General features: G+C 44.3%; 1 pseudogene; it reads right to left on the reverse strand.

The window, feature by feature from the left end:
• Window positions 1-6077: 6077 nt before the first annotated feature.
• Window positions 6078-9523, reverse strand: LOC141986978 (E3 SUMO-protein ligase KIAA1586-like; annotated as a pseudogene).
• Between the last annotated feature and the right edge of the window lie 4655 nt (window positions 9524-14178).

The following is a 14178-nucleotide window of genomic DNA, read 5'->3' on the forward strand; positions in this document are numbered from 1 at the left end:
ACTTGCTGCTTCCTGGTGCAGGGGGTTTACTAGGACCGCGGGGCAATAATACTGTTGTCGCAACAGTTGCATCTGCAGAAGAGGCCTGGACCATGGCATAATTTTTCATGAAGGTATGAATGGAGCTCCACATAGCTGCCCTGCAAAGGTCTAGTATAGGTACTTATTGAAGAGATGCTATTGAGGTTGCCTGTGCTCTCGTGGAATGGGCCCTCACCCTGTCCAGGGTAGGAATACACAGCAGCTGATAACAAAGAGTGATACAGCCAGAGATCCACATAGAAAGTCGCTGAGTAGATAATGCTAGTAGCAATGGAGTGATTGCTCCACTATAGCAACAAATAATCTAGGTGTCTTCCTAATTCCTTCTGTGATTGCAGAGCCCTTGGCCATTATCTTTGAAAACTCGTGGCGAACGGGGGAAGTCCCGGATGACTGGAAAAAGGCTAATGTAGTGCCAATCTTTAAAAAAGGGAAGAAGGAGGATCCTGGGAACTACAGGCCAGTCAGCCTCACCTCAGTCCCTGGAAAAATCATGGAGCAGGTCCTCAAAGAATCAATCCTGAAGCACTTACATGAGAGGAAAGTGATCAGGAACAGTCAGCATGGATTCACCAAGGGAAGGTCATGCCTGACTAATCTAATCGCCTTTTATGATGAGATTACTGGTTCTGTGGATGAAGGGAAAGCAGTGGATGTATTGTTTCTTGACTTTAGCAAAGCTTTTGACACGGTCTCCCACAGTATTCTTGTCAGCAAGTTAAGGAAGTATGGGCTGGATGAATGCACTATAAGGTGGGTAGAAAGCTGGCTAGATTGTCGGGCTCAACGGGTAGTGATCAATGGCTCCATGTCTAGTTGGCAGCCGGTGTCAAGTGGAGTGCCCCAGGGGTCTGTCCTGGGGCCGGTTTTGTTCAATATCTTCATAAATGATCTGGAGGATGGTGTGGATTGCACTCTCAGCAAATTTGCAGATGATACTAAACTGGGAGGAGTGGTAGATACGCTGGAGGGGAGGGATAGGATACAGAAGGACCTAGACAAATTGGAGGATTGGGCCAAAAGAAATCTGATGAGGTTCAATAAGGATAAGTGCAGGGTCCTGCACTTAGGATGGAAGAATCCAATGCACCGCTACAGACTAGGGACCGAATGGCTAGGCAGCAGTTCTGCGGAAAAGGACCTAGGGGTGACAGTGGACGAGAAGCTGGATATGAGTCAACAGTGTGCCCTTGTTGCCAAGAAGGCCAATGGCATTTTGGGATGTATAAGTAGGGGCATAGCGAGCAGATCGAGGGACGTGATCGTTCCCCTCTATTCGACACTGGTGAGGCCTCATCTGGAGTACTGTGTCCAGTTTTGGGCCCCACACTACAAGAAGGATGTGGATAAATTGGAGAGAGTCCAGCGAAGGGCAACAAAAATGATTAGGGGTCTAGAGCACATGACTTATGAAGAGAGGCTGAGGGAGCTGGGATTGTTTAGTCTGCAGAAGAGAAGAATGAGGGGGGATTTGATAGCTGCTTTCAACTACCTGAAAGGGGGTTCCAAAGAGGATGGCTCTAGACTGTTCTCAATGGTAGCAGATGACAGAACGAGGAGTAATGGTCTCAAGTTGCAATGGGGGAGGTTTAGATTGGATATTAGGAAAAACTTTTTCACTAAGAGGGTGGTGAAACACTGGAATGCGTTACCTAGGGAGGTGGTAGAATCTCCTTCCTTAGAGGTTTTTAAGGTCAGGCTTGACAAAGCCCTGGCTGGGATGATTTAACTGGGAATTGGTCCTGCTTCAAGCAGGGGGTTGGACTAGATGACCTTCTGGGGTCCCTTCCAACCCTGATATTCTATGATTCTATGAATTGATTTTGTTTTCTGCAGATAGAACGTTAAAGCCCATCTGACGTTGAGAGTGAAGTCTCCTCTCCACCTTGGAAGCATGAGGTTTTGGAAAGGATAGTGGTAAGCGAATAGGTTGTTTATGTGAAATTCAGAAACTACCTTAGGGATACATTTCAGGCGGAGTCAAAAGAAACCATCTCCTTATGAAATGTGGTGCATGGCAGGTCAGCTATGAATGCTCCCACATCACTCATCCTTCTGGCTGATGTGTGGCGAATAGGAAGACAGCCTTCATGGACAGGTGGAACATGTGGCCAGCAATTCAAAGAGTGGTTTGATAAGTATTGATGACATAAGATTGATGTCCCATTGCTGTGTTTGTTTCACCACCAGTGGAAAGGTCCTAATGAAACCTTCCAGGACTCTGACTGTTGCTGGGTGAGTAAAAGTAGAATGAAACGAAGTACTTGTGGCACCTTAGAGACTAACCAATTTATTTGAGCATAAGCTTTCGTGAGCTACAGCTCACTTCATCGGATGCATTCATGAAGTGAGCTGTAGCTCACGAAAGCTTATGCTCAAATAAATTGGTTAGTCTCTAAGGTGCCACAAGTACTCCTTTTCTTTTTGCGAATACAGACTAACACGGCTGCTACTCTGAAACCTAAAAGTAGAATATCCTTCAACCAGAGGATGGAAGGCACTGATTGCTGCTAGCAAACTAATGGAAAGCCCCGATGTCTTGAGAGTGAGGATGTAATCTAAAGTAGCAGGAATACCCACTGTTTCTGGAGTAACTGATGTATCCAGATAGAGAAATGCCTCTGCTTAACTAGTTAACATTTTCTGGTGGAGTCTTTTCTCCTTTGATTGAGAGTTAATTGAACTGCCTCCAAACATGAATGTTCTAGATCTGATGCCCTCAGAACACCAGGCCAAGAGGTGAAGAGGGTCCGGGTTTGGATGTTTTATCTTTCTGTTCTCCTGAGTTAATAGATCCAGGAAGGGACAGAGGCTGATGGGAGGACTGATTGACATTCATAAAAGTCCAGAAACCAGAATTGTCTGGGCTAGTTCAGTGTGATGAGAATGACTCCAGCTTTGTCATACTGAATCTTTTGCAGAAACTGTGGAAGCCGTGGGATGGAAGGAAAGGCATACCTCAGGTGGTCTATCCAGGGTAACAGAAAGGCATTTCCCCTGGAGTCCTTGCCCAGTGCTACTCTGAAACAGAAGGGGAACTTCTTGTAAGTCTGGGAGGTGAACAGGTCCCAGGATGGTGTTCCCCACAAAGATTTCGTTCAGGATGGAACTGTGTATCTCCTATTTGTGGTCTGTGGAGAAGTGCTTGCTGAGATTGTCTTCTAGAGAGTTCTGTGCATGCTGTAGATATGTTGCTGAGGCTGTGATGTGGTTCCTTATGCACCTCTTCCATAAACTTATTGCTTCTATACATAGAGCAGTGATACTCAGACTTCAGTGGTTCAGGAGCCAAATTAATGATCAACTTTACCCAAAAGAGCCACAGTAGTGTGAATTCATTTTTCTATAGTACTACTGTATATATTCATATTTAAACAGTATGACAGGGGAAATATTTAGTGTATATATATATATATATATATATATATATATATATATATATATAACCCCATTTATTCGACCCTTCATTATGCAGCTCTCCGTGTTAACCAGACAACCAATGCACATAGGCCAAAAGGGGACGCTCTCTCCTGTGGCCACTAGACGGCGCTGTAGCATTGCACTTTCCTATTCTCCAGTTTATATGTATTTTTGATTATCAGATCTGGCCCCGGTTCCAACTAGATTGGATAAACGGGGTTTTGCAGTATATATTATTCTCACAGCAAAATGACTGATGAAGTATTATTATTTTATCAACTTCAATTGCTTAATAACATAGTAAAAGCATCTTGATTGGTTAATAATTAAATCACACAGTGTTTTAATATCATATGCTGCAAAGAACTGCAGGAGACACATTAAAGAGCCACTTGCGGCTTGTGAGCCTCAGTCTGAGTATCACTGCCGTAGAGTAAGAGATTTCACTCTAGCTTGTTTGTTTATATAGAAGACAGTTGTCATGTTGTCTGACATTATCTGTCTGTGACAGGACCATACAAGTGGGAGGAATGCATTGTAGGGTTGGTGGACTGCCCTTAATTTTAGGAGATTGATATGCAACATGCACATATGATATGCACATGAACTCCTGAGGAGTTCATGCAGGGCCATCCCTAGCTATTCTGGGACCCTCCGCAGCCCCTTTGCAGGGTGTTTGTGTGGGGTCCTAAGCCTCCATGGGGGGGGGTGGGGGCTGGCTTGGGGGGCAGAAGAAACTGCCCCCCAGTTCTCACTGGTGGCGCGGCTGGGTCTGGGTCGCTGCACTTCCCACTGCCAGTGAGTGCAGGCCTGGCACTGCTGCAGTCCTCAGGGGAATGGGGGCAGGGCTGGGGCAGAGCAGGGTGGGAAGAGGCGGGGTTGGGGAAGAGGAGGGGGGGGCCATGGGGAAGAGGCAGGGCAGGGGCTGGAGCAGCACGCAGCTGCATAGGGCACCAGGAAATTTGCTTCACCAAATTTCCTGATGCCCTATGCAGCTAAGTACTTTGTGTATGGGTAGGGACAGCCCTGAGTTCATGTGTCTTGCGCAGAGTGACTGCCCAAAGGGACTCTCCCGCCTAGGAGGGATGCATCTGTGATTATGGTTGCATTGGATGTGGATAGAAGGAAAGGGACTCTTCCACGCACTTGTTCCAGATTCATTCATCATACAAGAGAAGCCTGACTTTGGCAAGAATTATTTCCTTGGTGTTCATTTTGTCTCTGTCTGGTAAGTAAACAGAGTGGAGCCAGACCTGTAGGAAATAGAGGTGAAACCTGGAAAATGGTGTTATGTAGGTACACAAGGCCATGTGGCCTAGTAGAGAGAGGCAGACTTGACTGTGGTTTGAGGTCTGAGAGTGACTTATGCTGTCAGGCTGTTCATGGCCTGGACGCTGTCCAGAAAGGTAGGCCTTTGCTGAGGTTCAGTCTAGGGGTGCTCCTATAAAATGTAGTATTTTTGTGGGAGTCAAAGTAGATTTTCTGTTTACACAGTTTCCTAAGGATGCCAGAAGGTGGACAAGGATAGGGCTGCCAACTGACCCTCTTGGTTGGATCTGTCCATTAGGAGCCAGTCATCCAGATACAGGAAGATGGTATAGCTGCTTCATCTCATCTGGGCTGCCACCTCTGAGAGGACTTTCATGAAGACCCTGGGTGCTGCTCAAATGGAAGTACTATGAACTGGTAGTGGTCTTGTCCCACCAGGAATCTGAAGATATGAATGTTCACATGAAAGTAAGCATCTCTCATGTTGAAACCCATGAACCACATGCCTTTTCCAGAGAGTGGATTATTGATGCCAGTGTAACCATGCAAAATTTTGATTTGCGAATAAAGATATTCAGCTGATGTAGGTCAGCAATGGGTCTCCAGCCTCCTTTTTTCTTGGAAACTATGAAATATGGGCAGTAGCACCCTTTCCCTTGATGCTGAGGTGACACTTGATCTATAGTCCCTTGCTGTAGGAGAAAGCCCACCTCCAGATGGAATATCTCCTTGTGAGAGTGGTCCCTGAAGAGGGGCCAAGCCCCTGGAAAAATTCCCCCCGCCCCCGCTCCCCTGGCGGCAGAAGCCATGAGCCCCAGCTGCCAGGCATGCGGGGCAGAAAAAGCCCCCGTGCCCCGACCCAGCTCCGTGGCAGCAGTGCCAAGCAGTGGAAGCCCCCCTCCAGCGGCTCCCGACCCCCTCCCTTGGCAATGTTCCCTCTATTTTTTTCCATCCATATGTGGAATGAATTTTTTTATGTGCAGCACGAATATCAAGGTAATGTGCCGATGTGCGCCACCAGTAGAAACGAAAAACCTAGATATAATATATATTTTGAAAAGGTTACCATGAAGAAGAAGAAAGATTATTAAAACAAGGGATAATTAACAAGGTGCACTGCTTAGGATGTTTATTTAATATGAAATCAAATAAAAAGAAAATTAACACTGCAAAATTTTCAGTAGCCTTTTAGAATCTTACATGTATCTATTCCTCTGAGGCATAAAATAAAATTATCCATTTTCTTGACATAGAAAACAAAATATTTTATCATTAGTATTGATGCATGAAATAAAATAATTGTTACGGTTTCTTTATGCTTGAAATTAAAGATTACATCTCTTGGCTTGACACACAAAATAGTTTTTTATCTAGTGTTTTTATGTATGTTATATATCCCCTTTTGTTGTGACTTGTGACACATAAAATTAAACATTCTTTTGTTCTGACACATGAAAGAAATTACTTTATTTATTTTCTTAATTTAGGAGACCACTAATCACTGTCATGGAATGAGACCCCGAGCCAGTAGTTGGCAGGCTAGATGATGGGGCAGATACTTGCCACTGGTCACGAACCTTTTCTCTTCTGTCTTTACCACTTTTCCAGTGTTTAAATACAGTGTCAAAGTTTACTTCTCCACCACTTGAAGTGTGAAATTTGATCCTCATTAGCATATCCAGGTGATCTTCTTTCAATCTGTTTTGTGATTTAGTTTTGATATTATTCATAAGGCTAAAGCCACGCTCACAGTCAGCACTGGAAGCTAGAAAGGTTGCACATATATCCACCAGTCGTAAAACTACACTGCATTGTTCTGCATTTTGTAGACTGAAACTCATCATTTCCTGGAAATTTGTCATCAACTTTGCTTCATGTTTCTCCGCAATTATGTATTTTTAATCATTGAACTGGCTCACAATGAACTTGTTCTTCTCCATGGTGTTTTGGGCAGATGACTTCACTTGACTACAACTTTAGTAGTAGTCAACTTTAACTGTTGTTAAAGAGTTCTTCTGAAAGCATTTGGTCAGTTTTGCTAATTCATATAAGACATCATTTAATGCAGTTAGAGTGATATGGTAATTAGTATCAGAGAGCTTATTCAGGCAGTATTTTGCTATCGGGTCATTATTTTCTGAGATTTGATGTTCAAAGTATCTAAGAAGGGTCTCATAATTGCTCATCAAAGCACTTACAGCGAAATGTCTAGATAGCCACCTCACTTCATTAAGAGGTTTAAACAATATAGTCTCATTTTCTGTGAGATTTGCCATTTCCTCAAATTGTCCTGTTTGGACTGAGGATCAGCAGAGGACTGTATAAATGGTCTTCAAAAGTGTCTCTATTTTCTTCATCATTGGTACCAGCATTGACTAACCCCAGATCTTCTCGATGGGCCACACAGTGTTGTTCTATTAAATGTGGAATGCACTGCTTGACTTGTTTGGAACACCATTGTTTCTCCCTAGCATGACAGAAGCACCATCTGAAGTGAACATCACCATTTTCATCATGTCCAGCTTATTCAGAGTGTAGAAATCTTTTATAGCAGCTGTAATAGCTTGCGCATTACAAGCAGATAATTTAATAATTTCACCAAGCATTGTCTTATGCACTGCAGGTGCTGCAGTTCTGAATTTAAAGTAAATTATAAGCATCTTGTTAACAGAAATAGCTGGGTTTTCATCAATAATAAGTGGATGATAGGAAGACAGACGAATCTGCAACATGATTTCTGCATGGACAACACTGTTGATTGACTCCAAAAACTCAAAAGTATAATTTTTGCGATGCCAGCTCGCTGGTACATGCAGATATTTTGCCATTTATGTTTTGCACAGTTCATGGAGCTCTTCATTTGTACTGCAAGCAGAACATTGTCTATGAGCATTTTTATTTCTTCTGGCTTTGAACATTGTCTTTCCATCAGTTCCAGTCTCTTCTGTCTGGCTGTGACGTTAAGAGTGTAATATAATATCTCACTGAAAAGTGATAGGGCCAGAAAGAGTTAATTAACTCAGGTTTCAGAGGAACAGCTGGGATAGTCTGTATCCGCAAAAAGAACATGAGTACTTGTGGCACCTTAGAGACCAACAAATTTATTTGAGCATAAGCTTTTGTGGGCTACAGCCCACTTCACCGGATGCATAGAATGGAACATATAGTAAGAAGATATATATATATACATACAGAGAACATGAAAAAGTGGAGTAAGAGTGGAATAATATGCAAACTAGATACCATTAACTTGGGTTAATAGAGCCTGGGAGTGGCTGGGTCATTACACATATTGAATCTATTTCCCCATGTTAAGTATCCTCACACCTTCTTGTCAACTGTCTAGCTCACGAAAGCTTATGCTCAAATAAATTTGTTAGTCTCTAAGGTGCCACAAGTACTCCTTTTCTTTTCACAGACTAACCTGACCCATGGCCGAACTTTAAAGACTGGTTAGGAAGATATGTAAATGAATAGAGCTTTGAAATGCAAGCGTGTATTGTTGGAGATAGAAGAGTAGATTTTTGCTCAGGTCTTGTGATGTAAGCAAACAAGTCTTGTCTATGGCTATAGCTTTGATTCAAAGATTAAAAAAAGAATATTAACATATACTTGCGTGAAATAGTATTATTGTCTATGTCTCTTTGAAGGTTGTGATAACCTGTATCTGAACTGTTTAATGGATAAATTATCCTGTGCTAATTGCCATGATGTTTGGAAGAAGGAAAGTTAAGCCTATTGTTTTCTCGGGCCAAAAGGCTGCAGGAAATGTATAAAAACCTTGGGACAGGACCTTCTTCATCTCAGATCTGCTTTGGGTTTCAAGCCATAAGGATTGAGATCTCCAGTCACTGACCGGAGTCACCCTGAATATGGACATTGGAGTATAATCTATGGACTATTTCTAAAAGGTCTTTTGGCAACTACGAGCTCATCTCTGCTATGTATCTGAACTTCAAGAATTGAATTCAAGTCTGTATGTACATTGATCTTTTAATCAACACTCTCTCTCTTTTCTTTTTAAATAAATTTTAGTTTAGTTAATAAGAATTGTCTGTATGTGTGTATTTGGGGTAAGATCTAAGTTATTATTTGACCTGGGTCTCTGGGGCTTGGTCCTTTGGGGTCAGGAGAACCTTTTCTTTTATATGATGAAATAAGATTTTCAGTAACCATCATCCTATCTGACATGTGTGTCTGGATGGAGGCCAGAGGCTGGGCACTTTAAGGGAACTGCGTTGTTTGGACTTCTGAGTAACCAGTGAGGTGCAATAGAAGCTGTTTTGTGCTGGTTTGGTAAATCTAAGCATTGGAATATCCACCAGCATTTGGGGTTTGTCTACCCTGTTCTGTTTGCAGTTCACCCTGATTGAGTGACCTCAGCTGGCTCCCACAGGCAGCACCGTCACACCGGCATCAGTGGTTTCTAATAGAATACTTTGCAAGTCAAATCCCAGTGGGTGAGAATTTATGCTTCTAAGAATATGTACAGCAGATTCATGACCTTTGCTTGATAAATGCCTCTTCATGTCATCCAACTTCCATCCATCTTCCCATTTCTTTCTTGTACAGAAGTCGTTGGATATTCTAGCTTCAGCATACATTTTGCAGATCAAGCCCACATCAGCAGTGTACTGGAATATTTCCCTCAGTTGTACATGAATCTTGCCAGTTAAGATTCTGTTTCGACTATTTCATCCAGCCACTCTCCTTTGAACGTGAGGCAGCATTTCTTCTTAGGATTTGCCCCTTCGTTGGTTGACTCTGTTTGCCTTCGTGGCTGTTTACACATGGCTGTTAAAAGGAGCAGAAGGCGGTGATATATCCTGCTTTTTAGGTAAAGATCAGGGAGCATGTATATAACTGATATTAAAAAGGCAACTGCTCCTGTTGCCTTGCCAAGGCTGAATCAGGAAAGTAGAGCTGAAGGTGGAGGATGAACTGGCAGGGATTGGGATAGATGCTTTAAATTGTTTTCAGCTAATGGTTAAATGTTATTTAATGGAGTTTGAACACTTTTTGTTTGCAAAATTTAGGCAAATTAAACTAATGTGACCTGTGATTCTTAGCACTGTATACTATTAAAATCACACCATCCATTGTCTACAGCCAAGCTCTACGATACAACCGCATTTGCTCCAACCCCTCAGACAGAGACAAACACCTACAAGATCTCTATCAAGCATTCTTACAACTACAATACCCACCTGCTGAAGTGAAGAAACAGATTGACAGAGCCAGAAGAGTACCCAGAAGTTACCTACTACAGGACAGGCCCAACAAAGAAAATAACAGAAGGCCACTAGCCGTCACCTTCAGCCCCCAACTAAAACCTCTCCAATGCATCATCAAGGATCTACAACCTATCCTGAAGGACGATCCACCACTCTCACAGATCTTGGGAGACAGGCCAGTCCTTGCTTACAGACAGCCCCCCAACTTGAAGCAAGTACTCACCAGCAACCACACACCACACAACAGAACCACTAACCCAGGAACCTATCCTTGCAACAAAGCCCGTTGCCAATGTGTCCTCATATCTATTCAGGGGACACCATCCTAGGGCCTAATCACATCAGCCACACTATCAGAGGCTCGTTCACCTGCACATCCACCAATGTGATATATGCCATCATGTGCCAGCAATGCCCCTCTGCCATGTACATTGGTCAAACTGGACAGTCTCTACGTAAAAGAATAAATGGACACAAAATCAGACGTCAAGAATTATAACATTCAAAAAACAGTCAGAGAACACTTCAATCTCTTTGGTCACTCAATTACAGACCTAAAAGTGGCAATTCTTCAACAAAAGAACTTCAGAAACAGACTCCAACAAGAGACTGCTGAATTGGAATTAATTTGCAAACTGGATACAATTAATTTAGGCTTCAATAAAGACTGGGAGTGGATGTGTCATTACACAAAGTAACACTATTTTCCCATGTTTATTCCACCCTCCCTCACCCCCCACTGTTCCTCACACATTCTTGTCAACTGCTGGAAATGGCCCACTTTGATTATCACTACAAAAGGCTTTTTCCCCCCCCCGGCTCTCCTGCTGGTAATAGCTCACCTTACCTGATCACTCTTGTTACAGTGTGTATGGTAACACCCATTGTTTCATGTTCTCTGCGTATATAAATCTCCACACTGTATTTTCTACTGCATGTATCCGATGAAGTGAGCTGTAGCTCACGAAAGCTTATGCTCAAATAAATTTGTTAGTCTCCAAGGTGCCACAAGTCCTCCTTTTCTTTTTACTGATTTCACTGGTAGATACTACAGTATCCACTTTTTCCCCACCTATGGGATCCAGCTGCAGGGTTTAGCATCTGCACAGACAATAAACAGCCAGCAAGTGGCAGCACTAACTTATGTAGTGGTGGTTTAACTCAGTGGTCCTCAACCTTTCTGTGGGAATAGCATATTCCTATTCCCAGAAGACTGTGGCAGGCGCCAGACACCCCGCCGCCGAAATGCCACCGAGAAGTGGCAGCGGCAAGAAGTGTCACTGCCGAAATGCCACCGAGAAACAGCAAAGCTTCTCGGCGGCGTATCGGCGGGCGGTGTCCTGCAAGTGCACACAACTGGCCCGGCAGGCACCATTGCGCCCGAGGGCACCGCGTTGGGGACCCTTGGTTTAACTCAGTGATGTGGAGTGTAGATTTACTATGGCTTGCAAGAGGTTATGGAACATTTATTTGGAAGTAAAGAATATTTGCAGCTTTTTATCAGTCCCAACATTGTAGCAGCACCAGTTATCAGTGAAAGATGCAGTGAACGTAATTAACCAAACTGAAAAATACACACAGCTGAAATGTATTTTGATTACAGTCCATGTGTAAACCAACTGCATCATATGAGACTGCACATAACAAAACAAATGAGCAAACCTCATCTTCTTAATGACATGGCTATCCTGGATAGTGCAAGAATGTAGCAGTGGTTAGGAGTTCAACATACTGGATTTGAGGGGAAGCTGGTAACCAGTAATAGGCCAGCAATTAAATATTTAATTGCTTATCATCAGTTCTGAACTGGAACTCAGAATCTAAACACCTCTGGACTTTGGGTGCTTCTGGACCCAGGACACTGGATCCTAGATCCTGCTGCCAGGGTTCGGAAGTGGAGATTTAGGGAATGTCCACACTGCAATGTAAGCCTGAGCTCAGACAGGGGCTCAAGCCCTAAGCCCTCTTTTGTCTACATACAAATCTCTCAGCCTTGGGATTGGACTCAGGGTTGTGAAGAGCACAGCAGGCCACAATAACATGGAGAGCACTGATGACACTGGCATCCAAGTGGGTTTGTAGACCCCTCCAATGGGATGTCAATCTGCCAAATGCACCTTCAACCAGCATTCCATACTTGCTGAGAGTCCATTTAAACCTTTTTTTGCCAGGCCCTCTGATATCGGTATATGGCTACATAAACCAAGGCAAAAGAGGGTTCACGGGGTCCCCAAGAATAGCAGTGGGAACAGTAACTCCATTTATGACAATGACATTTGGTGGCATCCTTGAATGCAGACTTCCAATCAGCAGAAAATCCTGGCATCATGAACTTTTTCAGTGCAACCCATGTTGATGTTCCTAAATCAACCTCTGTAGTCCACAAGGTTCTGCATGATGATAGAGTAGTCCCCTTTTTGGTTTGTGTACTCATATGTTCCATCAGGAGCGCAGACTAATGGCACCTGAGTCCTATCAATGGCCCTGGCACAGTTTGGAACCCTGCTTTCTCAAAGCCAGCAGTTACTGCCACTTTCAGGTAAACCGCACACCTGACTGCCTCAGAAACCTCCACCACCACTTTACTCACTATCGACTTTCCAAACCAACTGGTTGTCAGTGGACCTGCTACAGCCTGAAGTAGCCAGCTTCCATACAGTTATAGCAACCTGATTTGGGACCAGCATGGTTGCCCTCATGTGCGTGTCCTAATGCTGGAGGGGCGAGGCAAGCTGCTCACACAATGCTAGAAATGTAGCTTTCTTCACATGAAAGTTCTGGACCCACTGCTGGTCATCCCAGGTCTGCATGACTATGTGGTCCCACCAGTCTGTGCCTGTGGCCCTGCTTAATTTGTGATGAAAGAGGCACCAGGGTTCAAGCAAATTTTTTACATTCATAACTGATGCAACAAGCCCTGAGGTGCTGGGGCTATGAACTGCCAAGCCTAGAGGTACCGGGGCTCAGCCCTGGCAAGCCCTGGCACAAATTAAGCACTGCCTGTGGCCCTGCTCCAGAAGTGGCTATCGTGACTGTCATGGGCAGCATCGGCCAGTTTGAGTCTGCCATGTCTGTATCCTCCTCCTCTTCTTTCTTCTGCTCTATCATTAGCTCTGTCAGGTGCCTTCAGTGGGTCAGAAAATGCCACCAGAATATCCACCAGCTCTTCCTGTTTCCTTAAACAAGAGTGAAAGCACAAGCAAGAGAAGTTCTTCAAATGGTGACGCCTTCACGTTGCTGGCTCCGGTCACTGGGAGCACATGGAACAAAATGATGGCTCAGCAGGATGTGTTGGCAGGCAGCTCAAATGTCGTGTGTGGGTGAACAGTCAAATGTTCCCACACTGCACCGCAAACAAAGGGCTAGAGCATTTTGGAAGGGCACTAGGAAGTCTGAGGTATGTTTTGTTGAACTTAGGCCTGTGTACTGCTGTGCATATGTTGGAGCTCCAGGTTGGCGCTTGGGTTCAAAAAATCTCGACCTAGGGTCAGCAATCAGCGTAGATGCTCCAGCACTGGGTTCTCAAACCCAGGGTCTACTGACTCGAGTTCCATTAACTCTGGTCTTACATTCCATTGCAGACCCTCTAAGCTCTGCCTTAAGCTTACCCAGATCCTAGGCACTAAAATTCTTTCTGCTTCCAGGCCCTTGCCCTCATATTTGAGAGTATGTCTACATTACAATCGGAAGGTTTGATTGCAGCATGTGTAGCCATGCCCAAGCTAGCTTGGAGCTAGCAGTGAAGGCTAGGGTATGTACCCAGTGTCCCAGGAGGGCAGGGCTAGTCCATAAAGCTGCCTGTACTACCATGGCTTCACTGCGATTGTTACTAGATCAAAGCTAGCTCAGGTATCTCTACAAGTGCTGCAATCACACCTCCTGACTGCAGTGTCGCCATATCCCCATTGCTGCCTTCTAGGGGCACAATTGTTAACTTTAAAAAAAGCTAAGGAGACGTAGATACATAAAGCTTTCTTGGGGTCAGGTCTCTGTGGGTACATCTACACTGTGCTAAAAACCTGCAGTGCCGAGTCTCAGCGCTCACGGGGTTTGCGGGGCTTGGGCTGCAGGTCTAAAAATTGTAGTGTAGATGTTCGGGCTCAGGCTGGAACTTGGGCTCTGAGACCCTTCCCTCGCAGGGCTGCTGATCCCAGGCTCCTGCCCGAGTCCGAACATTCGCAATACAATTTTATAGTCCCACAGCCCACGCCCC

Source organism: Natator depressus, chromosome 4 (genome assembly GCF_965152275.1).
Source record: "Natator depressus isolate rNatDep1 chromosome 4, rNatDep2.hap1, whole genome shotgun sequence".
Classification (NCBI taxonomy): Eukaryota; Metazoa; Chordata; order Testudines; family Cheloniidae; genus Natator; species Natator depressus.